The sequence below is a fragment of the Podarcis vaucheri genome, assembly GCF_965113315.1.
Source record: "Podarcis vaucheri genome assembly, chromosome: 3".
NCBI lineage: Eukaryota > Metazoa > Chordata > Lepidosauria > Squamata > Lacertidae > Podarcis > Podarcis vaucheri.
Window position 1 is genome coordinate 117035208 of NC_138761.1, and position 20118 is coordinate 117055325.

General features: G+C 45.5%; 1 long non-coding RNA gene across 1 annotated transcript; it reads right to left on the bottom strand.

Moving 5' to 3' along the window:
* Positions 1-11094: 11094 nt before the first annotated feature.
* LOC309528883 lies at positions 11095-19796 on the bottom strand. Its single transcript, XR_014217956.1, has 2 exons — positions 19619-19796; positions 11095-11384 (listed from the first exon to the last, which is right to left on the bottom strand). It is a non-coding gene; the product is annotated as an uncharacterized lncRNA (long non-coding RNA).
* Between the last annotated feature and the right edge of the window lie 322 nt (positions 19797-20118).

Below are 20118 nucleotides of genomic sequence, written 5' to 3' on the forward strand. Positions count from 1 at the left end.
AAGAAGTCAAGCTGCGACATGATCTGAGAGGGTCGATACAGCCCAATGCTTGTCTTGGTTTGTAAAATTCCACGCTATATTTACTGTGAGATGCTGAGAGTTGCATGGCAACCGGATTTTGTATGCACGAAGGCTAAGCAAATGTTTCTCCGTGTGTAATGAAGTGTAATTTCTATTGTTTACTGCACTTATCGTATTTGCTGCAATGTGGAATCCGTTGCATGTCAGTTACAGAAAACATCAGAAAGTGTTTATTTTTGATAATATAAATTCGGAGGTTGGACAGTGAAGCCATGTGTTTATGTGCTAGGGGGTCTCATTCCAAAATTTGGCCAAGGGGATTTCTAGCCCTTAGCCCAATCAAGCTTGAGAAAGGTTGCCATGTTCTGGCTGAGCAGCAGATGGAGAGAGAATTAACATGTGACGCGGCAGCTAAAAAAGCCAATGCAATTCTGGGCTGCATCAATAGGAGTATAGCATCTAGATCAAGGGAAGTAATAGTGCCACTGTATTCTGCTCTGGTCAGACCTCACCTGGAGTACTGTGTCCAGTTCTGGGCATCACAATTCAAGAAGGACACTGACAAACTGGAATGTGTCCAGAGGAGGGCAACCAAAATGGTCAAAGGCCTGGAAACGATGCCTTATGAGGAACGGCTAAGGGAGCTGGGCATGTTTCGCCTGGAGAAGAAGAGGTTAAGGGGTGATATGATAGCCATGTTCAAATATATAAAAGGATGTCACATAGAGGAGGGAGAAAGGTTGTTTTCTGCTGCTCCAGAGAAGCGGACACGGAGCAATGGATCCAAACTACAAGAAAGAAGATTCCACCTAAACATTAGGAAGAACTTCCTGACAGTAAGAGCTGTTTGACAGTGGAATTTGCTGCCCAGGAGTGTGGTGGAGTCTCCTGCTTTGGAGGTCTTTAAGCAGAGGCTTGACAACCATATGTCAGGAGTGCTCTGATGGTGTTTCCTGCTTGGCAGGGGGTTGGACTCGATGGCCCTTGTGGTCTCTTCCAACTCTATGATTCTATGATTCTATTCTATGACATGTGCCCGATGCGAACCATTTGAGAATTATCGCTTATAGGTTTGTTGTTCTATGTTTCTTTAAGCCAGGCTTCCTCAACCTCGGCCCGCCAGATGTTTTGAGACTACAATTCCCAGCATCTCTGACCACTGGTCCTGCTAGCTAGGGATCATGGGAGTTGTAGGCTGAAAACATCTAGAGGGCCGAGATTGAGGAAGCCTGGTTAAAGCCCAGAGTTGATTGCTTTTCTATGATTTTGAGCCCCTCTGCATTAATAACAGCTGCTCTGACTGATAACCAAGGTGAAGGTTAATGGGGATTTTTAAAAAGTGTTTACTAACTTGGGCCAGTTAAACACTCTGATAATTAAGTGGAAATCACAAAGTTCTGCCACAGCTTATAGGTCATCATCATTGGGTGGAATATCCCAGAAGTTTGGAGCAGTGCTCCTCTGACTTCTAACTTGCACACTGACAGGCTGATTTGGTTATGATTGTGGTTGGAGTGAAAGGGTTTGGGGGGGTGCGATTCCCATTCCTGTGTCCCAGGGTGCTGAGTCTGAGATCAGTGTTCCTTCAAACTTTTTTTCAGGCCCTCAGACTTTACAGCATCAATGTGAGTATCTGTTTTTAATGGGGTTGTTTAAGCTGAAACCCCACCAACAGATTTGTACGTTAAGGTTAGAGGTTGCTCCAGATTAATAGCCATCCAGCAAATGGCTTGAGTTCTTGGTGTGCTTTTTTCTTGGTATATCCAACAAATAATGGCAAATATCTAACAAGGATGTGTGTAGAATTCTCTGGATAGGAAAATAATCCAAAGGACAAGATGGAAGGTGCTTAGTATACAGTGGTACCTTGGTTCTCAAACTTAATCCATTCCGGAAGTCCGTTCCAAAACCAAAGTGTTTCAAAACCAAGGCGAGCTTTCCCATAGAAAGTAATGCAAAATGGATTTATCCGTTCCAGACTTTTAAAAACAACTCCTAAAACAGCAATTTAACATGAATTTAACAGCAATTTAACATGAATTTTACTATCTAGTGAGACCATTGATCCATAAAATGAAAGCAATAATCAGTGTACTGCAATGTAAAATAAATAAGACAGCATTGTAGATGATAAAAATTTAAATTAATATTTTTCCCTTACCTGCACTGATAATAGTCATTGTTTGGATGGGGGGGGGGGTTATCCATTTCTGCAGTCACACAAGCAAGCAATCAGTAGCTAAACTGGGTTCCACACAGTCACAAAAACAAATGAACCGAAAAAATCCTCAAGAACAAAAACGCAAAACAAATAGCAAAAACAAAAGCGCCAAACTTAATCCATTCCCGAAGTCCGTTTGACTTCCGTAATGTTCGAAAACCAAGGCGCAGCTTCTGATTGGTGCAGGTGCCCCAGAAACAATAGCCAACAGCCATATCGGACGTTCGGCTTCTGAAAAACTTTCAAAGACCGGAACACTTCTGGGTTTTCAGTGTTTGGGAACCAAGGCGTTTGAGTACCAAGGCGTTTGAGTACCAGGGTACCACTGTACAATGCTGTGGCAATAAACCCCAAAAGGCCAATACATTTATGGTATACATAAAAACACATTTCTTTGAAGGCACAGGAGATAATGGCATTTCCCTACTCAACATGTCATGATCACACACAGCAATACGTTTGGAACCATGTTTGATGCTGTCAGCAAATTTTGTCAGTGCGATGTTTGAAATTCACCAGGCACTAGGCACCACCATCTCGAGGTGCTTGCCTGGGGATCTTGACTGTTTCTACACACTAACAACACCACCTGTAGGATTCTATCCATTATATTTTATCAGCGCGATCAGAACAAATTTCAGGGACCAAAAAAGTGTTGAAAAATACAACTTTTGAGCTGTCTTGCCCCAAAATGGCAACTAGACGTTCCGTTTTGGCGACTGTAACCCTGGTATAGGGAGCCATTAGGTGGATTAGGATTCCCTGGTCCTGAATGGGGTAACTGTGCCCCTGAAGGACCAGGTGCGCAGCCTTTGGATTCACAGCTGTCCATGGAGGGACAGGTCAAATCTGTGTCCAGGGCAGCTGTCTACCAGCTCCACCTGGTACGCAGGCTAAGACCCTACCTGCCCGCGAACTGTCTCGCCAGAGTGGTGCATGCTCTAGTTATCTCCCGCTTGGACTACTGTCATGCGCTCTACGTGGGGCTACCTTTGAAGGTGACCCGGAAACTGCAATTAATCCAGAATGCGGCAGCTAGACTGGTGACTGGGAGTGGCCACCGGGACCACATAACACCGGTCCTGAGAGATCTGCATTGGCTCCCAGTACGTTTCCGAGCACAATTCAAAGTGTGGGTGCTGACCTTTAAAGCCCTAAACGGCCTCGGTCCTGTATACCTGAAGGAGCGCCTCCACCCCCATCGTTCAGCCCAGACACTGAGATCCAGTGCTGAGGGCCTTCTGATGGTTCCCTCATTGTGAGAAGTGAGGCTACAGGGAACCAGACAGAGGGCCTTTTCGGTAGTGGCGCCCACCCTGTGGAACGCCCTCCCATTCGATGTCAAAGAGACAAAAAACTACCTGACATTCAGAAGACATCTGAAGGCAGCCCTGTTCAGGGAAGTTTTTAATATGTAACGTTGTACTGTTTTTAACACTTGATTGGGAGCCGCCCAGAGTGGCTGGGGAAACTCAGCCAGATGGGTGGGATATAAATAATAAATTATGATGATGATGGTGATGATGATGCTTGGCTTATATATCTGAGTTCCTAACACTGCCACTGCCAATCGTTTGGTGGGTCTGATGTACCCCAGAGACCACAGGTTTGCCACATCTGGTTGAGGTACCTAATTGCAGTACTTGGGTGAATGGAGGTGACTCTTGCCAACAGACAGCAGCTCCTTGAGCTAGCTGAAATCCATCTTTCTGCTGAATACACTTTTCCAGAATATTTGTGATATGGGGGACACAGGCCATGAGGAGTCTTGAGTCAAAGGGTTTCCTGTCCTCTGCACGATGAACATCCCAGCCCCATCAGGCTTTTGTTGACCTTCACCTTACCCCTTAGCACTGAGCTCTTTTCTTTCTTTCTTTTTTGACTCCCCAAGCCAACCTAAACAGAAAAACTCTGTTGCAAAGTACTATTTAATGTTACCATTTCCATAACACCAGAAGGGCTTTAAAAAAAAAAATGCCGCTTATGTGTGCAACTTGTCTGTCTAACTGAGAACTACTGAACATTAATAAACTGGGGCTTCAGTAATTCCTTTTTGATAAATGAAGCAGTGTGGCTTTTTTTTCCTGGTCCTGTTGGAAATGCAAGAGACTCCGAGATGAAGCAAACTTTTGGGGAAGGAGGCAGGACTGGCTGTGCTTGTTTTGGCTTCCTTGAATGGCTTTCAGCCTGAAATCAAATACTGGGAGCACGGGGAAAGCTGGCTTCTGAAGTCATGATTGTACTCTCAACCTCATCCTAAGGGTCCTGCTCTCTTAATAGAGCTCCTTTTCATGTGGAACTCTGGCGTCAGGCAACATGGAAGCCCATTTGTAAACACTCTCTTCATCATAGGGCATCACGCAAAAGTTGGCTTCCTGGAGTACTCTTAGAAAGCTAGTTGAACTGTGGACACTTCCTGGGTTGGCATAATCTGGTTACGCTGTATGATGGCTAGACGTCCGTTGAGAATGTCTCCAACTCAGAGCTTGAATGTTCTACATGTTGCATTTGTTGCCCAAACTGTAATTAAAAACAAGACATCCACACATTTTTGGTGGCTCTTTGTAACCCCTCTCCCAAGTACATGTAGGGTTCCAGTCTCATATAACCCTAGCATGTCTAATTAGTGCGGGAAGGGGTTAAACCATAGAGTAAGCTGTCTTGCCAGGCTTAGCCTGTGACATCACTTCCCACCTTGAGAGGGAATGGATCACCAAGCCTTTGTTAGGTCTCTTTCCCTCCATGTGGAATTCGGTATGCAAGGAGCTCTGAGCACATGCTTTAACCAACCTCTTTTTGTTTCAGACCAGAAAGGAGTCTGAAACAAGTGTTTTTCCCCCCCTACCAATAGTTTAAAAGCACTTATATTTCGTAACTAACCAATGTTTTGACTGCTTGTGCATCTTTTCTGACTGCTGTGTAGGAAAGAGTTTTGTGTATTGAGAGTTTTGTAAGGAAACCATTTGTGTGGGTCTGTCAATACGCTAGGGGAGTGGGATAGCTTGGAAAGAGCTTTTAAAAGGGGACATTTTGGGACTCACTGGAAGGGCACATTTTAAAGGTTTTACATACTATATTCCCACGCTTTTCTTTGCTGCGTGTTTTGAGGTATTACTGCTGGGGTTTGAACTTGCAACCTTGGCGTTTTCACTTGCACTCTCACCAACTGAGCTAAGGTTAAGCAGACAGAGTCTCTGCCTTGCTTCCCTTTTATCCATCCCAATCTTGATTGATGCACCTGAGCTTGTTCCAGCTGAGCAGCTGTGTCTCTCCACTTAACAAATGTGTGATCTTCACCAGCTGAGTGACCACAGGCCTCCTCCCAGACCTAACAAGCCCCATGATCTCCTCCTGGTCCACTAGTGAACTGGGCTGTCTTCCCTTGCCTTCCTCAGTCTCCTGGAGTGCATTTTTCCACTGTTCCCAGCACTTCAGAGTCCACCATGCCCACGGAGACAGGGACACCTCTGGTTCTGGTGGTGTGCAACATCCTCTGATATCCCGTGAGTACCTCCTAAGTCCCCGACCTCCCCTTCCTCATCTTCAGGTTGTCCCAGTGTGTACCAATCATGGCTACACCCCTCGCTGGGATCCTTTCCCCCTTCCTTGGTGTCCTGCCAGTTCCTGAGACCCATTGGGTTTTGGGAGACTGGAGCTCTTGACTAGTGTTGCAGCTGCGATCTACTTGGTTTTCCTTCCTACCATGACGACAGGCAAGAACACTGGGGTATAGTTAGAATCATAGAATTGGTAGGCACTACCAGGGTCATCAATGCAGGAATCTTTTGCCCCAGGCGGGCCTTGAACCCACAAGCCTGGGATTGAGAGTCTCATGCTCCACCGACTGAGCTGTTCCTAGAAAGCAGATAGAAAGAATGAGTTTGCTCAGCTCAAAGAGTGGAGTTATCTCATCTTATTGAGCGATACGGGAAGTCCCAGAAAAATAAGAATGGTAACATATGATTATAATTTTTTAAAAGATGTATTATGTGAAAACTTACTAAAAATATTTATATATAAAAAAGAATGAGTTGGCTCAGTCCGATTGCCGTATTTATGATTGGCGATTGTGATTAGCCAGCTAAGGTTGGTTAGTAGCGAGCACCTTTGCATTATGCAGCTTGGCTCGCTTTTTAAAGTGACCACCAACTATTTCCTTCCTTTAGTGCCCCTGACCAGGGTTAAAGTAAGATCCTCTTGCTAGTCCAGTACAGTGGTACCTCAGGTTACATACGCTTCAGGTTACATACGCTTCAGGTTACAGACCCCGCTAACCCAGAAATAGTGCTTCAGGTTAAGAACTTTGCTTCAGGATGAGAACAGAAATCGTGCTCCGGCGGTGCGGCAGCAGCAGGAGGCCCCATTAGCTAAAATGGTGCTTCAGGTTAAGAACAGTTTCAGGTTAAGTACGGACCTCCGGAACGAATTAAGTAACCCGAGGTACCACTGTACATGGAAAGGGGGGTTCCATGTTGTCCTTTGCTCCAGGCAGCCCTGTGTCTTGGGTCGGCCTTGTGTGTTTGGGTCTGAGTTGATCCAAGCAGCTATTTTGTTCTCCTCTCTGGCACTGGGATAGAGCCAAGCAGCGGCTGGGCTTGTGAAGTCTTATTCTTTCTAGCAAATGGGGGCTGGTGGCTTTTTGTGCCTTGAAGTGATTTCACGTGAAGTTTTATGGTCTCTCGAGTACTAAAAGAAAAGAAAGGGAAAAAAAGAATTATTATTTAAGGCAAGCTTCAAGGAAGTGTGATTCATGTGTTTTCCCAGTGCAGCGTGGTTCCTTCTGACAGCGCCAGGTGGTTAAGAAAGCAGTATTAAGGGACACAGACCACTTGCTCTTCTGTACAATAACGCCATGTAAAGGTCTGTTTTTTGATTCAGGGAGGGGAAGCCTTGAAGCTTTCACATCCACAGTAAGAAACCCAGGTTAGAGCTGCCAACTTTTCTTCCTATTACGTCAAGGCATCACAGAGTTTAAAGCTTAGTAAAAGTCCAAGGTCCCCTCTCCCCTCTCCTTTAATCCCAAGGTAAATGTTAGGCAGACAGCAACTCTGCTTTATGCATTAACAAACCTGGCTGGCTCTTTCTGAAAAGGCTTTTGCAAGGGCACTTAGGGGATTCTGAAAGGGCTGCTTGGCTGTGAGGGGAACTCCAGGAGCTGCCATTTTGCCGATGGGGTGCGAGGGGGTAGCGCCTTGGCCTCCCTTCATAAATTCGCAGCTATTGCAAATATCAGCTGGGTTACTGTTTTGTTATCTCTGGCAAAAAAAGCGCCTGGAAACGGGGAGGGGGCCCGCTCACGTTAGGCAACGTTGTTTTGAACTCCGTGGGGTTTCTTTACCAAATCTTTCCGTGCATGAACAGTAGCTGCTGAATGAAAACCTTGTCTCGAGACCCTGCGCAGGAAAACAACACACACACACCCCGTTCCCTGCCGCTTTCCTTTCAAAACTCTGATCATTAGCACCTTGGACTTGGTTTGAACCTTGGACACTTGGTGGGCTCCAACGGGGAAACCCTGCTTCAAAATCAGGTTCTCTTTATGTGGATGTAATGTTTTATTATGTGTTGACGAGCATGATATTACGTGTTCCCCATTTCTCTGAGCAGCAAGCAGTTCCAGGAGAAATGCTGTGAGGTTGAATGTCCTTGAGAGAGAGAGAGAACTGGAGACTTAGGAATGTTTCTGTTCTTTACAAGTATCTAAGCAAAATCTTTAGCAAAGACAAAGGGGAACTCCTACAAGGCAGAAGATTCACACATCAGAGAGAGGGGGGCTATTCCAGTCATTTTAGGTAAAGGTAAAGGGACCCCTGACCATTAGGTCCAGTCGTGCCCGACTCTGGGGTTGTGGCGCTCATCTCGCTTTATTGGCCGAGGGAGCCGGCGTACAGCTTCCAGGTCATGTGGCCAGCATGACTAAGCCACTTCTGGTGAACCAGAGGAGCGCATGGAAACGCCGTTTACCTTCCCGCCGGAGTGGTACCTATTTATCTACTTGCACTTTGACATGCTTTCGAACTGCTAGGTTGGCAGGAGCTGGGACCGAGCAACGGGAGTTCACTCCGTCACGGGGATTCGAACCGCCGACCTTCTGATCGGCAAGTCCTAGGCTCTGTGGTTTAACCCACAGTGCCACCCGCGTCCCATCCCAGTCATTTTACCTTCACCCAACTCTTGAGTACAAGTGTTTTCTCTGTCTCAAGATGATGATGCTGAAAGCTGCCCAGTACTACTCCTTGAAAATCATAGAACTGTAGAGTTGGAAGGGACCCTGAGGATCATCTAGTCCAACCCCCTGAAATGTAGGAATATGGAGCTGTCTCATATGGGGATCAAACTTGCAACCTTGGCATTATAAGCACCACACTCTAACCAACAGAGCTATCACCTGTGTTGGATTATGCTATTTCATCAAAGAGCCTGCGATCCATCAGGTGTTACTTTTCAAAAGGGATGCAGGTGGCGCTGTGGTCTAAACCACTAAGCCTCTTGGGCTTGCTGATCGTGAGGTCAGCAGTTCAAGTCTGTGCGATGGAGTTAGCTCCCATTGCTCTGTCCCAGCTCCTGCCAACCTAGCAGCTTGAAAGCACACCATTGTAAGTAGATGAATAGGTACCACTGTGGTGAGAAGGTAAACGGCATTTCCGTGTGCTCAGGTTTCCATCACAGTGTTCTGTTGCACCAGAAGCGGTTTAGTCATGCTGGCCGCATGACCCGGAAAGCTGTCTGTGGACAAATACCGGCTCCCTCAGCCTGAAAGCAAGACGAGCACCTCAATCCCATAGTTGCCGTTGACTGGACTTAACTGTCCAGGGGTCCTTTACTTTTTTACCTTTGCAACAGGGTCAGCTCTCATTGCTTGGTCCCTGCTCCTGCCAACCTAGTAGTTCGAAAGCACGTCAAAGTGCAAGTAGATAAATAGGGGGGAAGGTAAACGGCGTTTCTGTGCGCTGCTCTGGTTCGCCAGAAGCGGCTTAGTCATGCTGGCCACATGACCTGGAAGCTGTCCCTCGGCTAATAAAACGAGATGAGCGACGCAACCCCAGAGTCGGCCACGACTGGACCTAACAGTCAGGGGTCCCTTTACCTTCACCTTACTTTTCAAATGTGACAGCAAAGTGCACCATCAAACTGCACATGGCTGGCATTCCTTTGCTCTGTATACCTTTCATTGCACTGACATTCTAGGTAGGGATAGGATGCAGAGCTCCACGAGGAAAGAATCCTACTTTCAAAACCACTTTTGATTCTTTTCCCTTAGACTTCTCAGTTCAACACACTGCACATAAAAATGAGCCAAGTGTGCTGAGACCACCACACCAGTGCCATGCTGAGAACAGGACAGTTATCTTCACTCATCACTCAAATTTACAACTTTGCAATATAACAAAAACAGCTGCTCAGCTGAGGCAGGAAACCAATGTAATCCTTTTGGATGCTCGGGGTAGAAAAAAGCTTGTAGCCACACATCCAGGAGGCGGTTTGCCTCTGAATGCCAGTTGCTGGGGAGCATCAGGTGGGAAATTGCTGTCCTTGGAATCACGTGGGTGTCCCATGGGAATCTAGTTGGCCATTGTGAGAAGAGGATGCTGGCCTGGAAAGGCATCTGGACTGGTCCAGCAGGGCTCTTTTATGATCCAGCCAGAAAAGGAGTGCAACAGCTTCAACAGATATATTACAGCAGCTTTCTAGGAATGCCAGAGTAGCACCTGCAGTTTACTAAACAGGCAAAGGCTGTCCAGTTATGCGTCTGTCATTGTCTTTAGCAGCTGGCAATCGATTTGTGCATTGGGTTTGTTTTCAAAATCTCCCAACAGAGGACTGGGGGGGGGGATTATAACCTTTTACAACCTTAAGGATGTAAAAACAAGCTTGAAAGCCACCTTAGCTAAAACAAACATAACAAAGAGAGGACAAAGGTGCCCAAACACTGACTATGGACACTTCTGGAAAGAAGGTGACCTATTTTCCTTGGTCAAAGTCAGCAGGTTAAAGCGGCTCAGGGTCTCTTGTGTGCATTTTTGACATAGACTTCCAGAACTTGTGAGGCAATATTATGATGTGCTGTGTCTGCAGGGCCGGCCCACTCATAAGGCAAGGCAAAGTGACCCAGCTTCAGGCAGCAGGATCCACCGGGGCAGCAGATCTCAGTGTAGATGGTTTATTCCACCGCTTGTTGTAGATCTTCACTCACCCCTTCTTCCCTGGTGGGGAGGGAGGCACCATTTTGTGGTGCCAAAATATCTTGGGCTGGCCATGGGTATCTGACTGATCATTCTGGATTTGCTGGGGTATAGTACTTTGGCAGGATACCTTTATTACTGGAGAGAGGAACAGGTGACAACCAGGGACGGAGGAAGGAGGGTGTCACCACTGAGGTGGGTGACAAAACACCGGGCGGCACTCACCCACTCTGTGGAGTCAAAATATACGCCGTCATGTGATAGACAAAGATCCCATGACTGCAATCATGGAACAGGAATTCTAACATCTTCTGGGAGTGACGCGGTGGCTTGGGTGCTGCAGGCTCCGCGCTGCCCCAAACGGTCCACCCACTGCCTCCCCCAGCTGAATGGTAGGAGGCAGACAGACTCCTTGGAGGCCCCACGGAATGTCCTGCCCCAGCTCACCCCACCCCTGGGCTCAGGGCACACACACCGCCCCAAGGTAGACACACATAGACACACAGTTGCCCATATTTCTATAGCCTTAAGGTGGAACGATCAAGATTTTTGAGCGGCGGGGTTGCTTTGCAACATGCAGTTTTGGCCCTTGGAGAATGAAACCCTGTAGAAAACGTGAGACCCACAGCCCTGGAGTTTAATCCCACAGAAGTCTTACCTGTTACATGCTTCCTGGCACAAACTATTCTTTCTTTTAAAACAAACACATACTATTTTGAAGAGCTATTTCTCTCCCACCCCCACTGCCAACCAGCTTTTCCTTACTGGGAGAGACAGAAGGGTGGTTTTTTTTTGTTTTTTGTTTTTAAAAAGCAATGTCCATGCACTTCAGTAAAAGTTGCTTTTTTGCAGCTGATTTATGATCTCTGGGGCTGTGAGGGAAGAGTTGCAATCCCAGTCCTCTGTGGTTCTGCTCCAGGAGTGCCCTAGAGAGGTAAGAGGCCCTAAAGAGGGAACGGCTGAAACAAACCAGGAAAACAAGTCAGAAACTCTGAATAGATTATGATGCAGCTACCACAGTACATGCACACAAACTCTGACATATTTATGGTGCTTCCAGTGGTAAGAAGCGCTGCTGCTGCTGTTGTTACGACTAAAGAAATAAACGACATTTTTCACAAGCCAACAAGAGCAGCACACAGTTGAGACTTTCTGTTGCTTTTGTTATAGATATTGCTCTTTCCACCCCACTTACCCCAATGGGCCACTTTTGTCTGAAATAACCTGTGGTGGAAGGAAACACAACTGTAATTTGTCACCTTTGAAAGTGAGTTGAGAAGCTGCCTGACCACCATGTCAAGCGGCAGGCGGGAGGGAGAGAAACCCGTTCACATTACAAGTATTGATGCATAGAAAAGGAAAATATAGCCCACTTTTAACTTTTGATGTCAGCACCTCCCATGCTGGTTTCAATGAACGGCTAATTATATGATTATGGAATATTCTGAGTGAACACCTAACGTCAACTTGAGCAAGATATTGCTATAGATTTGGAAGCGTAAAAGGTAAAGGGACCCCTGACCATTAGGTCCAGTTGTGGCCGACTCTGGGGTTGCGGCGCTCATTTCGCTTTACTGGCCGAGGGAGCCGGCGTACAGCTTCCGGGTCATGTGGCCAGCATGACTAAGCCGCTTCTGGCGAACCAGAGCAGCGCACGGAAACGCCATTTACCTTCCCACCAGAGCGGTACCTATTTATCTACTTGCACTTTGACGTGCTTTCGAACTGCTAGGTTGGCAGGAACTGGGACCGAGCAACGGGAGCTCACCCCGTCGCAGAGATTCGAACTGCCAACCTTTTGATCGGCAGCGCCATCCCCCTAAATCCCAGAAGGGAGAAATACAAGCTGCAGAGGAATTTCTGGGCTAGCCTATGGAAAACGACCTGGCCACCATGAAGAAACAATACAGGGCCATTGAGAGCCATTGGCAATGCAAGAGAATTGTCCTCCGTCCGTGCCCTGAGGTGTGAGCAGAGGGGATTTCGAAGGTTGCCTTGATATATGAGTGTGAGGTGACAGAAAAAGAGAGGTTTTAAGCAGAGTGTTCTGGGAAGAAGAAGGAAGAAGACAGACAGATCCATCTTGGGCAGGCTGGCTGCAGGCTGGCTGGGAGAGATGGCTTGGAGAAGCCCCTCTTGAAATGACCATAATGTAAGATCTGGACTCTACACTGTAATGAATCCACACTGTAATCTTGAAGGAATGGGGTAAATGTGACATTTCAGCTTGGAGGACCACCTATGTTTTGGGGAGAGCATACATGATCTGGCAGCATATGCTTTCAGTTCATTGTCTAGATAAGGAGAGTCTACCATGTAGACAGGCTGCCTGTCTAACTCTTATTTATTAGCACACCCATTTACTAGGGTTTATTGCTATTTCTGGGCTATCCTGAGGCACAGGAAATATCACATGTGAAGCATTCTCGATCTGACAAATAGTGCTTGACTACAGCCTACGATGGCCCCATGAGCTCAAAGCATGTGCCTGTTTAAGGAGCAGTCTTCTTGGATGAGTTGCACCACATTGCCCTACTGTGGTAAAGGCTGCTTTGAATTTTGACCACAGGAAGCACACTCAATGAAGAAACGTTTAATCAGAAGATCTTCACTGAAACATGACACACGTTTCAAGGTTTGCTTGTTTTTATAGCTGAGCGCTGACAACCAGCAAGGTCAGTTTATGATTAAGTCTCTGTGACACCACCGGTCACTTGCACATAATTTGCATTTTTATTTGGAGATGGGGGTCCAAACAAGTTCCGCTCTTCCCTCAGAACCTTGAATTATTTGACTTACTATTGGCTTTGCCAATAGCATTATCCCGAGCCTCTCAAAAGCTGGTTTGAAAAGTTCATGAACTTCACCAGAGTTGTTCAAGGCGCAGGAAGGAAAGTGGCTGGGACTGGAATTAAGTGATGAGGCCATGGAATGCTTTCTTCCCTGTTCTCTCCAGGGCTTCAGCTGCCAACCTTCGAAAAACCCCAGTGGGAAGGCAGCAGCTATTGAAATAAGATGGGTTCAGGTAGTCCAGGAAGTGGTGTGGATGATTCAGTGTACGTGGTACATGCTTCTTTCTGGGTCACACTGAATAAACATCTTAGTCTGGTATTGAAGGTTATCGGAGACTTGAGACTGGGCCCATAATATTTATTCTGTCCTTTCCTCTGTGAATGTGTTGGAGAAGCAACTGACATGGCCAAAGGTATACATTGCAAACATGGATTGCCACATACTGCTTCAAAACAGTTTGTAGTTGTGATCTGGGAAAGGCAGGATATTAAACAAACATTATTTCCTTAAGGGAACTTGGGGAGCTGGACAGGACATATTCTGTTGTGTGGGTGTGCATTGGATTCAGAAAAAAAGTGAACCCAAAGCTGGAAAGGGGTGCCTTGGATTTGGGGCAAATCGGGATCTGTATTCTGAAGGAAATCAGCCCTGAGTGCTCACTGGAAGGACAGATCCTGAAGCTGAGGCTCCAGTACTTTGGCCACCTCATGAGAAGAGAAGACTCCCTGGAAAAGACCCTGATGTTGGGAAAGATGGAGGGCACAAGGAGAAGGGGATGACAGAGGACGAGATGGTTGGATAGTGTTCTCGAAGCTACCAGCATGAGTTTGACCAAACTGCGGGAGGCAGTGGAAGACAGGAGTGCCTGGCGTGCTCTGGTCCAGGGGGTCACAAAGAGTCGGACACGACTAAACGACTAAACAACTAAACAACAACAAAGGATCTGTATGAGGCAGCATGAATAGAACCTCTGAAGTAAACAGTGCAGATCAGATTGGGATGAATCCTGAGGGATTGAATGCAGGGTCCCTCAGAGGAATTTTTGGTTTGCCATAGGTGATGTGGGATCATTAGCACAGATCAAAGCAAGGAGTCTTCAAGTGCCTTATTGATCCAGACATTTCAATAATGCTGCAGACAAACATCTGCTGAAAGGGAAATTAATGTCGCTGAGCTTCCAATGTAAAGAATCATTCTAGGGTGAAGAGACAGGGAAGAAAAAGCAGGTGCCGCAGTGGGGAGAGGGTGGAAAGAAAACTCCATTGTGACTTTCAGGTCAAGCTTGTAATCAGAAATAATTATTTTACCTAAAAAGTGAAAACATTTAGCTCCACCGCCCCCCACAATCAGCTTTAAAAGTTCTACCACAAAAGACTCCACACATATTTTCCCACAATTTGCCAGGTTTCTCACCCAGGGATACCCCTCTCCTGATATCAATTTTCAGACCAGTTGTCCACATAATGCTAGAGGAGGTCAAGTGATTCTTTTCTATCCACCCCAAGAATTGTGATAGCTGCTGTTGTTGGGATACCACTGCAACTGTCCTTCAGAAATTTGGCAGTATTTGTGTTGTTAGAGGAAGTGACATTGCCTGCAAATTTAATCCAATTCTGCTATACACGTAAAAAAGGTATAGGCATTTCCTTTTTTTAAAAAAAATCAAAATTAAATGTGCCCAGCACAATAGCCCCTGGACCTATCTGCTTGTAATTGTGCAGGCTTTATCTTCTCTGGAGGGTCTTCCATACCTGAAAACTTCATACACATTTGTCAAAAGAGGGGAAAAGTTAGAGCCTACAAAGTGCCTTGGACTAAGGTGGGCTAAACCAAATCTTTTGGCCAGTGAAACCCCCTATCCTGTTGCTTTCCTGGAATTATGCATAGATGTGAGAAGGTTGTCTAGGAAGACCCTTTAAAAATCTTGGGTTTTATTGAATGAATGAAACCGAAACATTAAAGAAGAGATTCACAAATTAAGGAGCTGCTTTCCCCCCACAGACAGATATTGCTCAACTAGAACTGTGTGTGTGTGTTTGAGTAACTTCTGATTAAGTCAAGGAATAAGATTTCCGGTATGTCTAATTCATGAACATTTTACAGAATGTTGCAAGATTATAAATCAAAGCACTTACATTAACCAGTGTATTTCTGTTACGAGAAAATGTACTTTCTATAAACTCAAGCAACCCTTGACAGCAAGTTTGAGATTTCGTGTAATGTGACATAAAGACTAACATCCGACTTTCTGGACTCATACTGAGGAATCTCAGAAGATGTCTGGGGATGTGCTGTCTGACTAAGGCTGCAATCCTAAGAATGCTTATTTGGCAGTAAAGCCCATTGAAAACGAGACTTACAACTGAACCTGCGTAGGACTGGGTTGTTGGAATAACATGAATAGTCAGTGACAGAGAGAAGTCAGTGGGTGCAACTGCACATTTTGGAAAAGGAATGCAGAAACGTTTTTCCTTGCTTTGGGTTTAGCCCTCAAAGACTTGCATTTTCTCTTCTTTGGGAAAAAAACCCACAATTTGTGTATAGCTTCCCATTTTGAGGCTATTGTGATTTATATACATAGTTTAACATACATAGAGAGCCAGTGTGGTGTAGTGGTTCAGAGCGGTGGACCCGTAATCTGGTGAACTGGGTTCGCTTCCCCGCTCCTCCACATGCAGCTGCTGGGTGACCTTGGGCCAGTCACACTTCTCTGAAGTCTCTCAGCCCCACTCACCTCACAGAGTGTTTGTTGTGGGGGAGGAAGGGAAAGGAGATTGTTAGCCGCTTTGAGACTCCTTAAGGGGAGTGAAAGGCGGGTATCAAGTCCAAACTCCTCCTCCTCCTCCTCCTCCTCTTCTTCTTCTTCATGAATGAATTCACTCAACTGCAAAGAATTTCCAGAGAGGTAAATGGCTTCCATTTGCTTCATGTAATGTATATGGCTCATAATAACACCTGAAATCTCTTGAATCATAATGGGATGGTTCAGATTGGTAAACTATTGTGATCTGATGATATTGTTATATGTATATTTGGAATAAGTGAGAGAAGGATTTTTGTATTCACATGGAAATTGACCGATCATCTCTCAAGGATCCAATGTTTTATCCTGCCTGCGATTTAGTAATGAATCCAATGCAATGGGCTTTTACAGATGATCATGCTGTTTTGGTGAATCTTCACCTTATAATAGGAATGCTCCTATTTGATGTTAGATGCCCTGAGCCTGGTCTTGGCCGGGGAGGACGGGATACAAATAAAAGTTTGTTGTTGTTGTTGTTGTTGTTGTTGTTGTTGTTGTTGTTGTTATTCAGAGCTAATCAGCCATTCCTTTCTTCCAGATACTCCATTTCGTTTACCTTCGGCTCCATTTTTCTTTATCTTAAAAGCATATATTATACTGTATGGCCAAATTGTTTTCTGAAGTGCACAGGACATTGTGATTGGGCATGGGCATCTACTCATCAAAAAGAAAGAGAAAAAACTCATAGGTCGTATGCCTGGCCCACAGTACACACTTACAGCTCTTTGTATCCTGGACAATATCTGGAATATTTCTACTACTGTACAGGCTTGACTACTGTAATTCGCTCTATGCGGGGCTGCCCTTGAAGCTGTCCCAGAAACTCCAGTGGGTGCAGAATGCTGCAGCGAGGGGTCCTTGCCATGGGAGCATATTCACCTAGTGCTCTACCAGCTGCACTGGCTCCCGGTGGTTACAGGGTCAGATTTAAGGTGCTGGTTTTGACCTTTAAAGCCCTTCACAGCCTAGGACCCTCGTACCTATGGGACCGCTTCTCCCGGTATGCCCCACGGAGAGCCTCAAGGTCCATAAATAGCAACACCCTAGTGGTCCTGGGCCCTAAGGAAGTTAGATTAGCTTCAACCAGAGCCAGGGCCTTTTCAACACTGGCTCCAGCCTGGTGGCCCTATGCGGCCTAGGACCCTCATACGTACGGGACTGCCTCTCCTTGTATGTCCCGAAGAGGACCTTAAGGTCGATGAATAATAATAGCTTAAAGGTCCCGGGTCCCAAGGAAGCCAGATTATCTTCCACCAGGGCAGGGCTTTTTCAGTGATGGCTCCGACCTGGTGGAATGCTCTGTCTCATGAGACCAGGGCCCTGCAGGATCTGATTTCTTTCTGCAGGGCCTCTAAGACAGAGTTGTTCCGCCTGGCCTTTGGCTTGGAGCCAATTTGATTCCCTCCCCCTCTTTCTTTTTTCTTTTTTCTTTTCCTTTCTCCTCCTGCGATGAGGCTACATTTCAATATCTTAATGTTGTATTTTAATTTTGTTTTTAAGTTGTATTCATTCAACTTGTTTTTATTATTGCTTGTTAGCCGCCCTGAGCCCAGCCTTGGCTGGGGAGGGCGGGGTATAAATAAAAATTATTATTATTATTACTACTAATGGCCCAAGTGTTTTATTCCCCAGTTTCACAGAAGTTCTATATCCATTAAGTTTACCAGAAATAAAGCAACCCTCAAATGTGATTTTTGAGGATAAATATGTTATCGGCTGGTACAGGTTTGTTTTATGACATTGCCATGAGTGGTCGTTTTTCACATCTTCAACACTGTCCTGCAATTCTTTGAAAGGATTATTGAACTTCCCTCCGAGATCTCTAATCTTTGATGAAAGGGATATATTTGAAATGACCACTGATTTCACAGCTTGCTCAGTTTATTCATAAAAGGGGGAAAACGTTTTCCAAGGCAGCTTTCACAGACAAGTGTGTGTCAATGTTTAAATATAATATGCAATTGCTACTTTATTATAATGTATTCTTTAAGACCATACTTTTGTGTGTGTGATATATTTTATCTATCTCACAATTAACCCCAAACAATAAATAATGGAGATGTCCTTTAATTTACCCCGTTACTAAGAGATACTGAATAGTGGAGGTCCACTAATAATATGTAAAGTTCTATTATGGGAAGAACTCTTGTTCAAGAGAACTTCTGTGTTTGTCTTGAGTAATGTTCTTTTGTATTATTTTTGGCTTCCCCAATAATTTTCCTACATTATTTGGCCTAATTCAGCTGAGAGTTCTAGTCTGGTCAAACAAAGTTTCCAGACATAGGCTGTACAGGCCATTAGAGGCCCGTTGAGTGGATTATTAACAAATAAATGAAGATGGCTCCTCAATCCCTGACCACCACTGGTAAACAAATGCACTTTGTGTAATGTCACCATTTCCTCTGTTATAAAGCACAGATGACTTTTCTCTTTTTCTTTAAGTTGTTTTCTCCTTTGGGTCTGCCATTTCCATCACACAGACAGGCTACCCAAGTACAATAAATTGAGATTAATATTTGGCTGAGATTGAGCATTTACGTCCAGTTGGCCATTATGGAAAATGAATCAAGCAGCCCCCTTTCTGACTGGAGCCCAGTCTTTCCATTCTCCACAAACAAAAACTTTGTTATACATCCCCGTGCAGCTATTCAAAAACGATTTCGTGGGTTGGATCAAAAGGTATTATTTTGCATGCAGAAGTCATCTTCTGAGGGGTTGTTTTATACCTTGTGCTATAGCACTGGATTGGGAAAGTGAAACTACATCCAAAGGCATTCAAGTGTTTCTGCAAGAGCTAGCGCAGCTCCATCTGGTATGCAGGCTGAGACCTTACCTGCCTGTGGACTGTCATGCCAGAGCGGTGCTTGTTCTGGTTATCTCCCGCTTGGACTACTGCAATGCGCTCTACATGGGGCTACCTTTGAAGGTGACCCGGAAACTACAACTAATCCAGAATGTGGCAGCTAGACTGGGGACTGGGTGTGCTTGCCGAGACCACATAACACCAGTCCTGAAAGACCTAAAATTTGCTCTCAGTACGTTTCTGGGCACAATTCAAAGTGTTGGTGCTGACCTTAAAAGCCCTAAATGGCCTTGGCGCAGTATACCTGAAGGAGCGTCTCCACCCCCATCGTTCTGCCCGGACACTGAGGTCTAGCTCAGAGGGCCTTCTGGCGGTTCTCTCACTGCGAGAAGCAAAGTTACAGGGAACCAGGCAGAGGGCCTTCTCGGTGGTGGTGCCCGCCCTGTGGAACACTCTCCCACCAGATGTCAAAGAAATAAACAACTAACTGACTTTTAGAAGACATCTGAAGGCAACCCTGTTTAGGGAAGCTTTTAATATTTGATGAATTACTGTATTTTAATATTTTGCTGGAAGCCGCCCAGAGTGGCTGGGGAAACCCAGCTAGATGGACGGGTATAAATTATTACTACTACTACTACTACTACTACTACTTATTTATTTACAGCACATGCAGCAAAACTCCTAGACTTTGCATGCTGGTGGCTTTCACCTCCAATAATCTAATCCAGTGTTCATTTGGTTGCAACAGAGCATGTTCAGAAATATTCTTCCCTCCTTACTCATACACTTACTTATCTGACTGGTGATTGCTCTCGAGTGGTTGTAGGTGATAGTTCCTGTTTCTTTCTGCCACTGTGTGTGTGTGTGTGTGTGTGTGTGTGTGAGAGAGAGAGAGAGAGAGAGAGAGAGAGAGAGAGAGATTGTACCTGCATATCTTCTGCTTCATTAAAGGAAGGAGAAATTAGACAATGTGGCCTCATGCTGATATTACTAGTCATTGTGACCTCATGCTGATGTTAACCACCTTATGAAAAGTGAGACATTGGTCACACGTTGTAGCCAGCTGATTTTCATGAGAAAGGTTCCTTCCTTCCTTCCTTCCTTGTTCACTGGCAGGTAGGCAGGCTCCATTATCCACTACTTATTTTAGACCATGGGATGACTGCCTTCTGTATCCTTCTGCCTGCCAGCGAAGTACATCTCTCTGTGCTATGTCCACCTGCTGCCTGCCACAGATTTCTGTAACCAAAGGAGATCCATGAAGCAGCCATGGTAAGCAGCCATTCTGTGG